General features: G+C 39.5%; 1 long non-coding RNA gene across 1 annotated transcript; it reads right to left on the minus strand.

The window, feature by feature from the left end:
* Positions 1 to 5,411: 5,411 nt before the first annotated feature.
* Positions 5,412 to 18,947, minus strand: LOC127049797 (uncharacterized). Its single transcript, XR_007774049.1, has 4 exons — positions 18,827 to 18,947; positions 10,631 to 10,710; positions 7,211 to 8,818; positions 5,412 to 6,627 (listed from the first exon to the last, which is right to left on the minus strand). It is a non-coding gene; the product is annotated as an uncharacterized LOC127049797 (long non-coding RNA).
* Positions 18,948 to 19,382: the final 435 nt, after the last annotated feature.

Consider the following 19,382-nt stretch of genomic DNA (forward strand, 5'->3'; position numbering starts at 1 on the left):
TGATTTTCCCAGATTATCATTAGTGGATTAGTATGAGAAGGGTTACATGAACCATTTGATCATTAAGAATGAGGTGTGAGAGGGTTTTCCAATGGTTAGAATCACAGCTGGCTGAAATGTTTTGTTTGAAACATTTTTTCAATGAAAAATCACCTTCTTCAAAAATTTCCAGTTTTTCAAAGAAAAAACGAATTCAAAATTTTCCATTTGCAAAATCGTACAGAACCTAAAAATTTTTTCAGTGTCCAAAACCTTAAGCAAGAAAACTCCAAAAGTTCTGTTTCAAAAACCAAACACTGAAAATTTGTCAGTTTTCAGAAACCAAAAACAATTTAAAAATTCAAAACATTTTTCATTTTTTTGTCAAAAACAGAAAAAAAAATCTGTTAAAAAATTGGGGAGCGTTTCCACCCCCCCAAAAAAAAATCTCATGGAATATGCTTAGCATTTTCTGACTTGCTGTTGTCAGAACTGGAAGCCATAAGTTTGGAGTTCTATTCTTCTCTCTCACTTCACTTCTCCTTGCCTCATTTGACCAGTCTGTAAAGCATTAGTGATATACTAACATATAGCTGAGGCACAGTAATTTTTGTAAAGTGCTTTAAGGCTAATGGATATGATAGTGTTATATTAGGGCAGGGCAGAGCAGAGTTAGGAGAGAGAGACTTTTGTGACATTTCAAGGCCTGACATGGTAGTTTTGAGCATATGAACTAAACCCCAGCATTTTCAGGTTCACATTCTATTGAAGGCTGTCAAAACGCCAGGCTACTGCTGAGTGAGCACTCTTAGCTCTGCCAGAATTTCCCCTGATTAGTAAGGTGTAGAGGATGAGGGAAAATGCAACACCCTTTCTGATAGCCCTGCACACCCCATGCCTCTTGTCACTGTATGGAAGAACCTTGCTTAAAGCCCATTCCTAAGAAATTCCTGCCTCAAACATCTCCCCAGATGACTCCTCTAAAAAGACTCTTCTGTTTACTTTATCTTCTTCTGGGGGCCTGGAGGACTTAACCCAGCAGTCCCCAAACTATGTGTTGCAACCCCATATGGGGTCCATTCATCAGCAGATGGTGTTGCTGTGATCTCGAGTGTGTGGAGGACGCCATTTTGCTCCACACAAAGTGACCTTGCACACACTGTATATGCAAGATCATGATGCACAGAGGATGCAGTTTTGCTCTACAAAATGGCATCCTCCATGCTGTCTGGGGTCCCAGGAGGGAATAGTTCATTAACATAGGGTTTTGCTGGCAAATAGTTTGGGAATCCTTACCTTAAACCCTCTCCTGCAGTGACTTCAGAGCATGGTGAGTGGCCACTTCCCCAATATTATCAGTTTCCATATGGCTGCAAAATAAGCACCAACCAGTTCCCTTGGATATCTTGATGATTCCATGCATCAGCTGCCATTTCATTAAAAAATATGGGCCTTATTCTCCACTGCCCTGCAATTTATGTAGTCATTCACACCAAAGCCAAATGAGTGCAAAGTGAGTGTAAAATGCCACCACGCCCAGAAAGACAGCCCTCTCCACTCTCCTTGCACTTATTTGCATACAGTTAAATAAGGACACAAGGTGCAGGGCTGCAAATTGGATAGTAAGGATATGCTAACTTTGAAAGCATCCCAATTTTCTTCACAGTGGAGGTAGCCTACTGGTGGTGTCATCATAAAACCACTGTCACCTAAAGCGGTGAGATTTTGTTGCCCTGGTTATCTCAGCTACATCAGTCAACAGCTTTACAGTTTTGACAGTTGGGAGAAACAGTTGTAAGATTTTAATGAGAGCAGACACTTACCACCCCCAAGTAGCTAAATGGGCTAAAAATATCCCTTGTTTTGGTATTTCTAGATTCCCTGAGGTTAGTGATATGTTTAAATTGCTGTCTGTTTGAATACAGGAACTCCCTTGACAGGTTTTTGACAGTGGAGGGTTTTGTTAACAGAAAGATTTGAATCAGGCAACATGTTCAGTCTGCTCCTCTCTTTTAGCTGCCCTTAAAAGGCTATTGCACCCATTTTGCTCATAGAAGCATAGATGTTAAAATTGAAATGATCTGTTATTTACTGTCGTTTATTTCTAAAATGGGATTATTCCTTTCATTACAATTTCTAGTGTTTTGTCCAGTCTAATTTTCAAGTCTATCAAACAGTGGGCTTCCACCCTTTCCCTTGGAGGGTCTGTTCTACTGTCTTTTAGCACTCACCGCTAGGAAATTTTTCCTCAGAGTTTGCATTTTAGTTTTATTAATTCCATCACATTACTGAGTATGCCTGCAGGTCCTTTGCTCAACTAAGTGTTCTGAACATCTGAGAAACAGGCTTGGAAGGATTGGATTTTTATTGGTAAATGTTGGTAAACATCAGTGTCACCATATGCACACTGACAAAAAAATATTTCCATCCATCATAATAGAAATTTACAGGTAGGTAAAGTAAGAAAAATGCTGCTTAAGAAATTGTTAGAGACAAAATTCATTTATTTAGACTTTTGAATTAGGCTTGTTGCAAATGGAGTAACAAATGAATAGTAAAAAACAGATATGATGATTTAACGATATTCACTCAGTATATTTTGACATGTGATGCTGATTATTTTGTAGTTTAACACTTTATAAAGTTTTAACATTTTGAATATCAGTGTCTACTGTCATTACATAATCTGATCCGCCATAATAGCCCACAACTGTCAAAATTTAAACAGATAAAGACCTAAAATAAACATCAATATTACCCATTGAAATTATATTAAAAAAATCAAATTCTGCCAAGCCTAATGATACAGTATAAAAAGTTAACTGTAGTTGAGGTTAAAGATTTTATCAAAATATGGGCCTTACAAAGCCTCCTTCTAATAGCAACAACGATCCTGCTGAAATGAAAGAGACATCACTCATGAGGCTGACAGCAGTATGGGAGGTCAGGGAGAGAGATCTGTGCATCAATTTCATTCTAGCAGGCTTTCATAATGGGCTAGTTTCCAGAGCAAGGGCTAGGTTGGTGAGAGGAAATATTTTGTTTAACTATCAAAATTGTTTTCCTGACATAAGATGCATCTAAGTCATTTGTATTGATTTAGTCATAGTGAAATATATATACTCAGCTTGGGTTCCTCAGCCAGTCTGATTCTTCTTTCAGTCCAATTTAATACTTTGTCTTGCATAACTTTATGTAATGTGCCACAAATCATGCAGCATCATTGGACCGTGGGATAGTCTCCCACTGAGGAAGTAGTGGAAGTGCCACTATAAAGGGCTACATAAATTACTTGACAGCTGCCTTCTGTGATCAGCCACACAGGGGGTCATAGACACACGTGGCCAGTGTTACACTATTATCATATTCTACCACCTCTTTTAGTCATCAGCTGATTTATACATACTTAGATTTTTTTACTCTTTCCTCCTAAGTCATCATCACTCCAGCTGTCTGGTCATTTCTATTGCTCTTCTCTACCATTCCTTCCATTTGTCAATATTTTGGGGGAACATGGTACCCAGAAATTAATGCAATATTCCCTCTGTGGTGGCATCAGAGATATATAGAAAGGGACCATTACTTCCTTAATTTGTAATATGATGCTTTTATTTGAATCTGAATTTTGGCAGCCAAATTACATTGCAGACTCATGTCCAATTTGCTATTGTAATATTTGAATCCCATTTCAAGCTATTAAAACCAAGAGGACAGACTAATACATAGTCACATAGTCTGGCTAGGAAATCAGCCAGTTGGCTCATTCTGCTATTCCAGGTTTGATTTATATTCAGAAGTTTAGCTGAATTATTTCATTTTTTGATTTTAGATAGGCTCAAGGACGCTGATCCTTTTTCAAAAGAAAGCTTTATTCTTCAGCTACTGCTTCATTGAAAGTGAACAGCAAGCTTTATTAGGAAAATGTAATCAGGATGCCATCTCTCTGAGCCTCCCAAAGTCCAAATGTGGGATGCAGTATGTGACAAATACCCAAACTGAGGGACACTCAGAAATTATTAATTAAAATACTATTGGATCGATTCCTTTAATTCTTTAATAAGTCTTTCTGTCGCCTCAGATTCATGATTCTTTATTTCTGATGTCAATAGTTTTTAACAGTAAAAATGTGGAGAAAGCAAATTTGTGTGGAGCAGTGAGAAATGTAGGACTAAAACTGGAGATGTGAGAGGAATGTCAGGAAGCATGCTATATCACAGGTAATTCCTATTGTTCAACTGCCACAATTATTACTTGAAGTATAGAGACATACTCCTGATTCTCTTACTAATTGTGCTGGGTCCTCAGCTGATGTAAATCAGTGGAGCGCTATTGAAATCAACCTGTCAAAGTCCAAATGAGGGTCACATAGACTTCAATGTAGCTATACTGATTTCAGTGAGCTGAGGAGTTGAACCTTTGGTTTTTGTACAAGAAAGCATGTTTTTAATTATCCGAGCACCAAGCTGTAATTAACGTAGTAAACATATTATTTGTGCTGAGCTGATGTAGTAATATTTACTCATTTTCATCAAGATTACTGCAATTAGCTATGTGGCTAATATAAACCAGTCAACTGGAATAAACATTTAGGTCCTGAATGCTGATGCACTCTCCACTACAAAATGAAAGAGTGAAAGTACTACTATAAATATAGCAAACAAGTGATGTTAATTGTTTAAGTTACTAAAGAGCATTAGAGAAAATCTGCAAGAATAGACACTAAAGATCTTATTTTCCACTGACAGGTTTTACGCTAGAGTAACACAACTGATTTAGTGGAATCCCTTCTGACTTACATGGGTGTAAATGAGAGGCTACTAAGGCCCCAAATGTTGCACTTTTAATGGAACCCTCCTCTTCTTGATCCTGTGTCTGACCTCCCATATTTTATCTTCCCAGGATCAGCTCTGCGGTGTTAATTATAGGGTAAGTAAGCAGTTACTTCCTAGAGCAAATCAGCAAAAGTCCAGGTTTGCTCTAGAGGTCCCAGAGATCATAGCTCTGTGTTTCTTCAGGTTTCAATTTACCAGGCTCAAAACACTTAAAAGCACAAGGAGGAGAGGCTGGGGAGTGATCAGTTTACAAGTGACCTGGGAGTTCACAGGCTCCATCCCTTGAAATTATAGCCCATATAATAGGCCTTGTGCAGACAAAACTGCAACAAATTAACTCTAGCATCTTTATGGTGGGGGGTGGGGGGAAGCGGGAAGAAAAACATTTCTTAGCTTTATCAGTACTTCCCATGTTGTCCTTCACTGAAGTTTCAAAGTGACACACTTCAGGAGGAGGCTTTGGAAGTGGCATACACATTACTATCACTTTCAGCAGGCATGCTGGACTTAAAAGTGGTGCTACTTGACTTAATGCCCCAGACCTGGAAACACTTATGCGCATGAGTAACTTTACTCACATGAGTAGTCTCATTGAACTTAGTTGCCATTTATGTATTAACTTGCAGCTGAATCTGTACTCGCAATTCCTTGGTAAACCTGTTTTCAGGGACATAAAACTTTATTCCAGTTGATGTAAACTTAGACATATGTATTGTAGTGGCAAGAGGACTGAGGAGCCTTTGGTACCTCCCATGGGGCTGCTAGCAGCCATTCCAGGCACGAGTTACAATAATTCTTGATGTCCTGATGCACCCCGGACCAGAAAAAACTGTGTCAGGACTCAGGCCAGACTATTCTTGCATCCCAGGTGCCCTGCAGCGAGGACATTGCTGATTAGTTTCAAAACAGCACAGCAATGACACCAGGGCACCAGCGGGGTTTCTTGGGTTTGGGGGTCCCGGTCAATGTGATGAAGACAGTCATTGGTTAGCTCAAACCGGGGCCAGTTTGCTTGTTGGGGTTGGTTGCCTCTCCATTGATTGTGGCTAGCTGCTTATATGCCCAGCTGAGTGTAGGGTCTTCCCTCTGATCCCGGCTAAAGTGCATGGACTGCTCTATCCCTGTTCCCCAAGGAATCCTCAAATGGGTGGGACTGTTTGGGAAGAAGAAAGGGCATGGCTTTCCGCTCAATGCTCTGACCAGCTGAAACACCTAGCTGTACACAGTTCAATAAATTGCACCCCACAAAGAGGTGTGGCATAAATCTTCTTGTACCTGGAAGCTTCAAATACATGTGCTACAGATAGCCTTCCACTGCTCCCGGCCAGGGCAGTGCTACTTCATACCATGCCTTAATATGGGCTGTCCTGACTACTGCAACCTTTTTCTCTCTGGTCTAGACTACTGAGAACTTGTCCTTCTCAAGTCCATTCAGAATGGTACTGTCAAAATCATCTTCATCATATCTAACATGTCACTCCTCCCTCCTCCCCATGCATACTTTGAATCCCTCCACTCTCTGCTCCTTCTGCACTGCATCACACACAGATTTCTGGCTCTTACCTTCAAGACCTTCATAATTTAGGTCCTGTCTACTTACCTGATTTTATCTCTCTGCTATACACTGTACAATACATTGATATTCTTGTCCTTTCTTCCAACACCAGTGTCTCATTCTGTCACCACTCTTGTCCCACTACTGAATAGTAGAAGATGTCTGAGGCCTTTCAGGTCAATCTCGCAGTGGAGGAGAAATTTGACATGGAGTCTGGGTGTATCCTAAATATAACTTCTTACTTACGCATCTACACCAATCCTGGAACAGAAATGGTCAAACAGCTTGCAGGGAAATCCCTCTTTTCAGGAAACTCATCTTAACTCTAAAGCTTAGTTCCCAGGGAGCAACTCTGCCTCAAGAAATTATTCTAATCAGAGACCAACGCAAATAGCAAATTCTCCTGCTGGTTTCACATCTCCCTTTTCAAGGTCCATTGCTTCTACACAGAACCTTGCATAACAAAAGCTAACAACAGTACAGCATATCTTCCCAAGGCTGAACATTTGCTTGTATGCTAAGAAAAAGAAGTTTGAACTTGGAAGATTATGTATAACAGTGTGACCTGTTGACACCTATCATAGCAGTATAATTCTAGGTCTCCTTATAGGAAATTAATACACATTTCAAAGATAAATCCATGTTAATGTTGTTTCAGAGGATGTTTTGGCTTCAAATTTCTGTATCTTTAAAAGATAATCTATATATTTATTTATGCAATAGTGTTTGTCTTTTATTTATTTCCATGTCCAGATATTTTTTTGCCAGCAGTGCAATAGTGACATTCTTTGTTATGTGCACCTAAACATAAGTAAAACATTCTCTTCACATTAATGTAACTCACAGCTTTCATTTCTTCTCACAAGCATTTGAAGAATCTCAGTTTGCAGCAGAACAAAAGTTCTTGGATACCTTCATCTTAACTGGCACATATTTTAAATGGAAGAAGTTTCAATGCAGCTATCAGAAACTTGTTACAGAAAATATTATTAGTGCAGAATATATATGTAGAACACAGAACATATGGAAAATGAGACTGGAGGCAGAAAAGAACATTTTAATTGCTCTGTAAACTAGACTGTATGGCAAATTTTAATCAATGATAACGAGGCCCAGAATAGAGATGTCTAGAATTTTGCAGTCTCTGTTAAATACAGAACAGCCAGACACAGCAGTTAAAAATACCTAACTACACAAGTTCCCAATTTTCCTTCGTTTATTCACTCTGTGTTTTCAATTTGTAATCAGAATTTTGTATCAGATCAATAAACCAAAAGGATCTTCTTTCTTTTGCCAGTTGAGGCCTAAATGACTAGAGTTGACTGTCCCATGAAAGGGAAACGACAAACAAACAACTTCAAAAGGTTTCCATTTGCCAAATTTTACAAAAATTCTGACATATCCTGACAAAATACGTGTTTGATGTGACTGTGTCCTATTATATCTATCTCTCCTCTGATCAATGATACTTTCTTCTGCTCTGTCTAATTTCTAATATTTGGCTTCAATTAATATGTAAAAGCTTCTTTCTTTTCTAGCAATTGATGGGGACTTGAATTAAACCATTACACACTGCATAAACTCTATTCAGCATTTTCTATACAAAGGAACTGGAAGGCCACACCTGTCATCCCCGGAAAGAATCTCATAAAGCTGCCAATGAAACAGTGTCGCTGAATGCACATCTGTTAATAAATTCCTTTAATCATATCCTAATCAAATGGCATTTGTAGTTTATGACCCTGCTAATGAAGGATTTGAGGTTTCTGCTCACGAATGTGATTTTATCAGACAACCCTAATGTGTATTTTTATTTACACAGCTTTTATTTACACCTCTGCTCCAGAAAAAGGTGTGTGATGAAACAGCAGAAGACCAAGAAAAGAAAAATACAACAGTTCATTAAAACAAAATATTGGGTTTTATTGCTGTCATTTATTAATGGGGCTGCTTTGTTTTTTTCCATTTGCAAAACATTCATGATCTGGTCTTTATTCCTGCCACTGTGCTCTTCCTTTGCAAGTAAGTATTCGCTAAATGGTATAGATGGGTAGTTTTCAGCCTATTAGAATTTATTAGTCATGGCATGTGAGTCGTCATGTAAGTCACATGGTATTGTTTCTGCTATCTGATCAGATGACTGGACTTTTTTTAAGGAAAATAAACTGTGGTGTGCTTTTGCTCGTGTGTGAATATGTCCATTTGCATGCAAATATGGACTATAATATGAAGAGCAGACATTCCCCTAACATTTATGTAAACATGAATATTCTCTCCTGATGAATAAAATGGGAGATGAACACAACTGAGCTTAATAGATATTAGGAATTAAAATTAATGTTCATGGAAAAACTTTTCACTGCCCAAACTCTGAATAGCTGTAATCCAGGATGAAGTCCTCTCTGGTTGTATTTATGTACATTCTGGACCAAAATGTTGTCCTCTTCATAACCTAGGAATGTGTTTGAGTTTTAGTTTAGTTTGTCACATAGCAGAATGTCAAATCATCTATATCTAGATACTACAGTAATACATATAGAACAATGCTTTATGTAGCCAGAATAGATGTCTAGGTAGTTTGTGTCACCAATGCATTCAATTTCCCAGAATTCTGGAATCTTCAGTAGCTGGATTATTCATTCCATTTCTCTTTTAGTCTTAATGATCTATACCAGGTGTCTACTGCAGGTTCCCTATCTCCCCTTTGGTTACTTAGACCTCTGTGTTTATATATCACCCAAGTATTTCACTGTGAGATTATAACTGTCTCATTGGTTTAGCACAGTGACACTCTACCCCGTCTCTCTTATTCCCTTTCTGGCTTCCTATAGAAATTGTCCAGGAGTGAAAGGAACACAGATGACTTACCAGTGCAGGTGCCCAGCTCCAGACCCACAGGCAGAAAAATAATGATAACTGGAGATATACCTATCTCTTAGAACTGAAAGGGAAAGTCATTGAATCCAGCCCCCCTGCCTTCACTAGCAGGGCCAAGTACTGATTTTTGCCTCAGATCCCTAAGTGGCCCCCTCAAGGATTGAACTCACAGCCCTGGATTCAGCAGGCCAACGTTCAAAACACTGAGCTATCCCTCCCCTCTAAGGAAGCAGTGGGGCCTCAGGCAGAAGGCAGTGCAGTGGCTGGTCAGCCTTCCCAAGCCAGCCCAGCTGCACTGCCTGGCCTATGCCTCCTGGGGCTCCATTGGCGATTTAAAAGGGTCTGGGGCTCCATCTGCTGCCATGGTACGGCAGCCAGGAGCCCCGGCCCCTTTTAAATTGCCGGCCCTTGGGACAGCTGCCCTTTTTACCCCATCCCCCCACTGGTGGCCCTGCGGTGGGGCCATTAATGGTGGGGGCACCCATGTGTGTGTGTGGAGGAGGAAGTGTCAGCATCATTAAAGCGCTGCATACAGGCTGGTACTGGTGGCCACTTCTTACCAATATGCCGTACTGGCTCATACTAGCCTACTTTCACCCCGGCTACATGTCATATATGATGTCTGATATCATTTGTAGCCAACTCATCATATTTATATATTATGTCTAGGCACTTAAATACATTGATACTTTTTGTCTTATATTTTATCTCTTCTTGCAAACACCATAATTGCTTTACATAGGAATTATATGTCATAATTATTAATTTAAATGAAAGCTCCATTTTTGACCCCTTCTTATGTTGCCTAATGTAAATCTCTCCTAAAAGGGCTGACAATTTTGAAGCCAGGTTTGTATCTAAAGAGTCCATGTAAGGAAAAATGTCACCTCACCATCTCTCATCACAATATAATGCTCCACGAAGACAAATCCCATCACTCTGTTCCCCATAGTATGTACATCAGCTGAGCTCCAGATTTCTCTTTTCTTAACTTGTGGATTGCACCAGAAAGGTGTACAGAAAATTGCAATTTCTCTTTTCTTGACTTGTGGTGGGCAACAAAAAGATATATCAGAAAATCCTTTGCAGTAAACCCATCTTCAGTTCTTTTCCCAAGTTTCTGCAGTTGCCCTTGTATCTCTCTGATCTCCTTTCACTCATGTTATTGATTTCCATGTGGTCTACAATAAGTGGAAATTCCCCAGCATCTTCAGGATATCCTTTGCCCTTTTAGTCACGTCAAGCTTTTGAAATTTCATACAAATGAAGGTTGCATGGATGAATCAGCTCTGACTATATATTTTCAATGTCATCTGCATTACATTTTATCTTTTATGTTGTTCTTTAGTTTTGTGTTACATGGTGAACAGCAGGAAGTTTCACTCACCTTGTATCATTGTTTCCACATTTCTGAGTTATACATATACAGTAGGACTATTATCTTATGTGAATCAAGCTCTAAAGAATCTAAAAAGGAAAGAAAGAAAAACAAAGTCAAGACAGTGGCAATATCATATCACTTCCTTTCTAACTACAAAATACTATGTTCATGCCATTTCCATGCTCCACATGAAGAAAAAATTAAAAGCTTGAGTAATACAGTGATTTTACACGTCAAAAAAGAGTATATTCTATATGGTTTTATATGTACTAAAACCAGAAAATAAAAGTTTTTTGTATAGTTGGGTTAAAGAGAGTTGCTACAGTTTAGTACGTGTTATTGCCTTTCCAAAGACAAAGAAAATGCAAAAACTAGAACTAAAAAAGGAAAACACCCTAGTATTGTGTCATATTACAATGCATAGCAATATGTATAACTTTTCTAATTAATACAATTTGTAAAATGACAATTTAAAAACTTTTTAAAATAAAATAAAATCCCTCATTTATTTGCTATCATCTCAAAATCTGGATTGTCTTATAGAGAATAGGAGTTTTCATTAAAAGATCACCATCAAGCATTCTTTTAGAATTGACCTAAAATGTTGCTATAGGGTACCATATTGCCCTAACCCCCAAGTGATGCGGCTCTATTTCCATAGCCTAATATAGCTCACTGGCAGGAAGTTTTTCCAAATATTCAGCCTATTTTTTTTTAATTATTTATTATTACTAATTATATTCACTTGTACCACAATAGATATTTCTTTTCTGTCATTGGCGTTTACACTCTTCACATACTTATCACTAATAAATAATTACTTTTAAAAAAATCTGTCTTCATAAATAGCCCCTTGATCATTTGTGTCACTATCTTTCTTGCAATATGCTTCATAAAAATGCTGAATGTACAGCTACATCAGAGTTGATTAGAGACAACTTAGTGCCTCAAGGCTCTATGATGTGATCTAGGCCTAAATTCACAGAAGGGTACTTAGGTGTTGTGACATTGAGCAAACATCCCAATGCCTGACTTTTATGTGCCTAGAAAATCATAGAAACAACACTGCAATCTCAGGATATCGCATCAATAAGCAAGACAAAGATATAGGAAGGGGAGGCTGAGTTTGTACATTCATTAAGGAAAACCTAAATTATCTTGAAATTGAAGAAACTAAATATAAGGTATAATGCTACTGAGATTCCAATGTGAAATAAATCTTCAACTTTCAGAATATAGAATGTATACAAACCCTCTGGAAAACTGGAGATTAAGGATTTGACAGTGATAGTTGAAGATGTAGCAGGTCCATATATTATATGCGAATACCTAAACAGCCATGACAGATTGTGGGGAAGTGGAAAAAATGATAAGAACTACAAATGTCTAGAACAATTCACTGATGAAAATAATTTAGTAATGCTGAATGATGATTCTCCCACCCTAATTTTAATATAGCCAATGAATCTCTCTCCTGTTTAGACCTGGAAATTGTGTAAAATAGTATAGCAAATGCGTGCAGCTGGGAAGTCGAGAAAGAGGAGGGAATGGGAAGTGATCACCTCCCTGTACTTACAGTATATCAAGGTAAAGGCAATATTGAGGATGGAAGATGGCCCACTACTCGGAATATATATATAAAGCAAATAGAGAGCTATTTAAAATGAATGAGTGATGACAATGAGGGGTTTGGTAGCAAAATATCTAAGGGAATCATGATGACAATAAAGTTAACTATGCATCAGATATCAAGTCACCCTAGTCGTAGAAACCATGAATAAGAAATATAAAACAGCAATTAAAGAAAAGAATAGGGAATATAAAAAAGCAAAAAAAAATAATACAATGAATAGTGAGGACTTGATTAAATATAAAAGAAACAAAGTAATTGCACAAAGGGGTACTAAAGGGGGGGGGAACTGGAGAAAGCACTGTGGGAAAATAAAAATACTAACACATCGGAGGTATATAGGCAGACTAGGACAATGAATGGAATATGGAGCAATTATAATTCTATGCCAGGCCTCATTGTAGAAGGCCAACATTTAAAAAGCTCTAATGAATAAAAAATGAAAGACCTAGCAGAAATATTCTACAATGTTAATAGTGGTGAAAATCAGAGTATAGAAGTTTGTGTGAGGAAAAAAAAAAAACTTAAAGAGAAGCATGAGGACTAGACGAGATGAGAGGAAGATGAGGATGATATTAAATGAAAACTTCTGCATGAGAGAACTTCCAAATGCTATGGCTAAAAGCAAAAATTCTGTATCAGGCATGGATGTCATATATAATGAAATGCTAGAACACCTCGATGAATGGTATTTGAAAATACTGCTAAAACTGTACAACAGTGTATGGAAAAGATGTGAGCCATCAATGAAGTAGAAAGACCCAGCTGTCATCCCACATAAGCTGAAAACAAGACCTGATATACGGACCTGGGGAACAGAACCCAGTTTTATAGAACCTAAGGCAGCTGATAGCCCCACATTGCCAGCAGAAGATCCTGTACTATGCAACCTGAGAGCAGTGTGGAGAGTATGCACCACAGGAAGTACTGCCCAAGAGACTCAAAGCAACAGTACCCTGTGACCCTCTGATTGGCCAAGTGCCACCTACTTAACTCCAGGAGATGCCCCAGGAAGTTGTTTGGGTAGCTATGCAGTTTTTGGCTTGCTGCAATGCCAGGCTTTGCCTTGTTTCCTGATCTCTGACTCCAACCTGACACTGACCCTGATTCCTGCTTCTTGAGTCTAACCTGGTATTACCTCTGGTCTTTCACCCCAGCCTGACTTTTGTTTACAGGACCTGATCTTGCAATTCCTCCAACTCCTGCCTGATGACTCCTGTCCCTGGTGAACAGACTTTAGCCCTGCTGTGACTGCTAGGCAAGACTGCATATGCCTCAGTCCCTTATGCATGGTATGTACAGGCCAATATTCTTTACATCATGTTTGGGTAAAGTCATGGAAAATCTAGTGATTGAAAAAATAACATGTCTAGATCGAAATGGACTTAGAATATACTTTGCACGTTGTCTCTGGAGGGGAAGAAGTACAGCTGGTGATATAGTAAGAGTAGTGATGGCAATAAAACATGAGAAATAAAGAATCAGTGGTAGTAACTTTTCTAGATACTGAAAGAAGTATACAATATGTTATAGAGAGAGGGCTTATTGCGTGGAATAGCATCCATGGGCATAAAAGACAGAATGTATAGATGGATAAAGGATTTCTTAAGTAAAAGTACTTTGCAGGTCAGAGTAGGGAAAGTCTACACTGTCATATATCCAATCACAAATGACACTCCATAGTGCTGTCAGCCCCACTCACCTTACTCAATGTAATGATAATGTCCCAAAAAGTTGAGTGAAGGAATAGGCATTTCGTTTGCAGATGGCTATGCTATATGGGCTGAGAACAGGAAATATCTGAGAAGCAAATTCATGAAGCACTTAGGGAAAGAGTGGAATGGGGAAATGTGGGGCTTTACATCTTCAATTGTCAAAACTAAAGAAATTATATTCACTAAAAGGAAAATTAAAAGAGATTGTAAACTGTCTCTTTATGGACAGCAAATAGGTATGGTTAAAAGCTACTGATTCCTGGCTGTGGTGTTTGTAGCAAGCTAACAGGGAAGGATCGCATTGAAAATATTGTAGACAAATGTAAAAGTAAAATTTATCTACTTAAAAGTATTTCTGGAACCACCCATTATGACCTGCATGTGGTATCTTCATCATAATCCCTTTGCGTGTAACATAGGTGGCTCCTGGTGAAATTCGTGCAGAGTTAAGAATGAAATTGGTGGATTTAACCTTTTGCGCAAAAGTCATAAGAAACAGGGAAGATGGAAATGCTAAACAAATATTTGAAGAATTCTGGGAATCCAGTGGTCAGCATGGTTGGAAAAAAACAAAAATGCTTCATGTTAATAGGATTAAAATAGGGACAAAGGAACCGAGAGAAAAGAAAGAGCTAAAAGAAATTAGCGTATTCTGCCATGGAAAAATGCATGATAGGTAGAAAATCACCCCTTAATATAAATGTGGAACTAAACAATGAAATTAAAAGGGGAAAAGAAGAGCTGAATGTATTAAACAGAGCAAATTGATTTACATGTGATCAATGGGGTAAGCATTGTCAAATATTTACAGATGGGTCTAGAGATGAGTGGGGACAACATTCTGCATCCCAGTACTTGGAATGAAGAAATCAATTAGACTATCCATTTTTGTAGCCATTCTGATGGCTGAGCTAGCCAGGATGATGCTGGCATTGTAGTGGATACTGGATGTGTGACCTACCTCAGTTGTCATCTTGACAGATTCATTATCAGGACTACTGGCAATAACACTGGAATTCAGATAGCAGAAATTATGTAGAGAATGAAAGATTGTTACTAACAACATAACTGGCACCGATGGAAGGAAACATTAAAATAGCATGTTGAGATAACAGGAAATAAAGTGGCAGACAAACTAGCAAAAAATGGTGTACAAAGTGAAAAAAAATTATAGAGATTCTCCTAAGTAAACTGGAGTTTAAAAGCCTAATTAAGATGAACTAAGAGAGGAGTGACAGGAAATATGGACAAAAGAAACAAAGGGGAAAAGACTTCATGACATATCCCCTAGAATAAAAATAATGCTGACACGCTGCAAGAACCAGAGAGAGAAAGTGAGGTACTGGACACTGTGGCTTAAATAGTAACTTGTCCTTAATTAATAAGCACAAAGATGGGCTGGGTGAGACATATAAGGTCAAAGAAATGGTTGATCACATCCTCTGGGAATGTAAAGAGTGCAACACTGAGAGGGGAATTTTGTATGACAAACTCAATCACCTACAAATGACAATGTTTACACAAAAGTACCTGCTAAGAGCATCAGGAAAATGAGACATCCTTAAGGAAGCAATAATACTGTGACATTCTATACCTTGGGGGAGAGTCCTGGAACCCCCATATTCCTCATTTTTATATATGATTGTGAGGTATCAGGGGAAAGGTTATGATCTGATGAAAGTCCTTTCTCTGTCCATGTATGTATATCATTTAGTGCATATGAAGTTATGAGAATTGTGTTGTATAGTTTTCACTAAAACATGCTGTAAGTTGGGAAATCAGCCAGATATTCACTCCCCAGAGGCAACAGCAAGGAAAGTAAATAATGCCTGGGTGGGGTATGAAACAACCCATCAACAACCATTGTTCAGCAAGGGAGCTACAATTCATGAAGTGGGTATTCACCCACGAAAGCTCATGCTCCAATACGTCTGTTAGTCTATAAGGTGCCACAGGACTCTTTGCTGCCCTTACAATTCAACTACTCACCTACACAAGGCCACACCAGGGGAATTGCTCAACCTTATCTGGAGAATCAGCAATGCCCACCCAGACATACCTGGACCTGTTTTCAAAGCACATGGACTGAGGGTATAAAGCAGACACAGTGGGCCGCACGCTAGGCCTTTCTACTTCACCCACCTACACTACAAGCAACAGGGACATTCTGAAGACTCCAGGTGAGGGGACTGGCCCAGATTTCACCCTTGAAATCTGTATACTATGGACTGCAATATCCATTGGGGTGAGGAAAGCTACTTAATCTAGGTGTTGCCCAGTCTAATAGGATTGAGAGTTTAGACTACATGCTTATGTTTTCTTTTCTTTTGGTAACTAACTCTGACTTTTTTTGCCTATCTCTTAATATCACTTAAAATCTATAGTTTGTAGTCATTAAACTTCTTTTACTGTTTATATTGACCAGTGAGTTTGTATGAAGTGTGTGGCAAATCTGCTCAGGATTTTGCAAAGGCTGGTATATATCCACTTTCCGTTGATGAAGTGGTGAACCAATTAATAAATCTGCATTGATTGTCTTGAGCAGTGCAAGACTGTATATTCCTGAGGAGCAGTGCTGGGAGCTGGGGGGATTTGGCTCTGGTGCCTTTCTCTGTGTGATTCATGAGTGGCTCTGGGAGAATTCATGCAATCTAGCTGGGTATGTGGGGCTCCACATGCTGTTGTGCTGAATGATCACAGCACCTGGAGGGGTTTGCTGCTGGACACTAGCAAGGCATTGTGAGACGCAGCCCAGGCTGGAGAGAGTTCAGGGGGCACAGTGGTCCCAAAGTCCCAGGCTGGACCCTGGGGATCCGACCACAAATACATTTAAAAAAAATACTGGGAAAAGAGCGAGACTGTATCTATATATCATGAATTCCAGCATCTAGCTGTTATAAGGTAAATAGTGGTGTCCCCCAGGGGTCTGTACTAGGACCCATTATTCAACATATTCAAAATAAATGATCTGGAAAAAGGAGTAAACAGTGAGGTGGGAAAATTTGCAGATGATACAAAACAACTCAAGATAGTTAATTCTTCACAGTCTGCTTTGGACTTCCAAAGGGATCTCACAAAACTGGTTGACTGGTCAAAAAAAAGTGGCAGATGAAATTCAGTGTTGATAAATGTAATGTAATGGAAAACATTCGAAAACATAATCCCAACTATACATATAAAATGTTGGTCTAAATTAGCTGTTACCACTCAAGAAAGAGATCTTGGAGTCATTGTGGATAGTTCTCTGAAAACATCCACTCAACGTGCAGTGGCAGTCAAAAATGCTAACAGTGTTGGGAATCATTAAGAAAGAGATAGATAATAAGACAGAAAATATATTACCTTTATAAATCCATGGTACACCCACATCTTGAATATTGTGTGCAGATGTGGTCACCTCATCTCAAAAAAGATATATTAGAATTGGAAAATGTTCAGAAAAGGGAAACAAAAATTATTAGGGGTATGGAATGGCTGCCATATGAGGAGATTAATAAGGGACTTTTCAACTTTGAAAAAAGATGACTGAGGGAGTATATGATAGAGTTCTAAAAAATCATGACTGGTGTGGAGAAAGTAAGTGAAGAAGTGTTATTTACTCCTTCTCATAACACGAGATCTAGGGGTCACCAAATTGCATTAATAGGCAGCAGGTTTAAAACAAACTAAAGGAAATATTTCTTCACACAACACAAATCAAGCTGTGGAACTCCTTGCTAGAGGAGGTTGCGAAGACTAAGACTATAACAGAGTTCAAAAAAGAACTAGATACATTCATGGAGGATAGGCCCATCAATGGCTATTGGTAGGAATGGTGTCCATAGCCTCTGTTTGCCAGAAGCTGGGAATGAACGACAGGGAATGGATCGCTTGATTACCTGTTCTGTTTATTCCCTCTGGAGCACCTGGCATTGGCCACTGTTGGAAGACAGGATACCGGGCTAGATGGACCTTTGGTCTGACACAGTATGGCTGTTCTTATAGACTCATACTGTGACTCTGCTACACCATAAAGAAGGAGAAAATTGCAGGGGAAGGAGGCTGCAGTCACTCCCTGGGATGAGGGAGACTTCACGACAAGGAGGAAGTCCTAGTGGAGAATAAGCCCTGAGATCTGGCCTGGAGTAAGTCTAGGAAGAAACTATCGGGGTGACGGAGCCATAGGGAGTAGATTAGGCTCATGTGGTAAGCCCAGAAATAGGCAAGGGAAAAGAGAGAGAAGCTGGGTAGGAAGGAGCCCTAAGAAACAGCAACAGGGACAGGGACCCAGCAGACTTTTATGTCTGGTTATAGAATCCATGGGCCAGAACTCAGTATAGCGGGTGGGCCTGGGTTCCCTTGCCATCCACTGATACAGTGGCACAGAGCCCAAATTGGGGCAGGACCTCATTTGGAGAAAGCATTTGGACAGTGGTCCTCCTATACTTAATATCCCCAGAAGGAGTGGACTAAATAGGGACCTGGTGGAGGGCCAAGTTACCAGGAAAGAGACTATCACAGAGTGACCAGAAAGCATAAGGGAGCACCCAGTGCTGTGAGAACTACTTACCTGCTCCTATCTAGATCTGGGAACACTAGGGGGAGCTCCATTACAGTGTCCCATCAATCATACTTGCACATTTTGGGAAGCTGATGCATGTAAGCCCTGAAGTTATTTAATTAATATTGCTAATTCTGGCCAGCCTGGGGGACAGCACAGCATGAGTTGCCTTCCAAATCTCAAGGACTACTGCGCCGTATATAGAATTTTTTCCTTCCCAACCCCAAACGGATTGCCAACAGCTTTATAGCAGGCTGGGGTTACCAGCTTCCATAGGATGATAGCAACATGCTTCTGGCATGCACTGGGTCTCTCACCTGCCTGCTTTGCTTGTAAGGGCCAGGACAAAGTCCTCACACTGCTCCAGGAATGTGGGTGTCTTCATGTGACATTCTGGACCCAGTACTGCTCATCCCATGTTTCCAGTGCAATGTAATACCACTGACATGTTTCTGTGTTCTTGGCCCAGAAGGGATAATCTAAAAACATCATCTTTCAGTCCACAACTTCATGTCCACAAAGTCCTATTCAGTTGCTGTGCTACTCCATCCCAACAGCAAGCCCCTGCCTGCATCCTCCTCATCCCCAAAAGAGCCTCTGAAGCCCCTCCCAACATCTCCTGGAGCAGCTTGTGCAGAGTCACGAAAGAAACACTGCCTTCCTAAAAAGCAGCAGATCTTGGTCCTCTTGGTAATGAGGAAGAGCAGGATCCAAATTCCTTCAACATGTAACAGCACACCAGTGTCCCAGCTGGGACAGGAAACCAGTGTCATGAACCTAAACCATTTCTTCCCACAGTCCCTGGAGTGAACAGACACGTTGCTGCACAACACTGGCAAATGTGAGCATAGACTGACACAGTGAGCTGTGGCA

Source organism: Gopherus flavomarginatus, chromosome 4 (assembly GCF_025201925.1).
Source record: "Gopherus flavomarginatus isolate rGopFla2 chromosome 4, rGopFla2.mat.asm, whole genome shotgun sequence".
In the NCBI taxonomy this organism is placed as follows: Eukaryota; Metazoa; Chordata; order Testudines; family Testudinidae; genus Gopherus; species Gopherus flavomarginatus.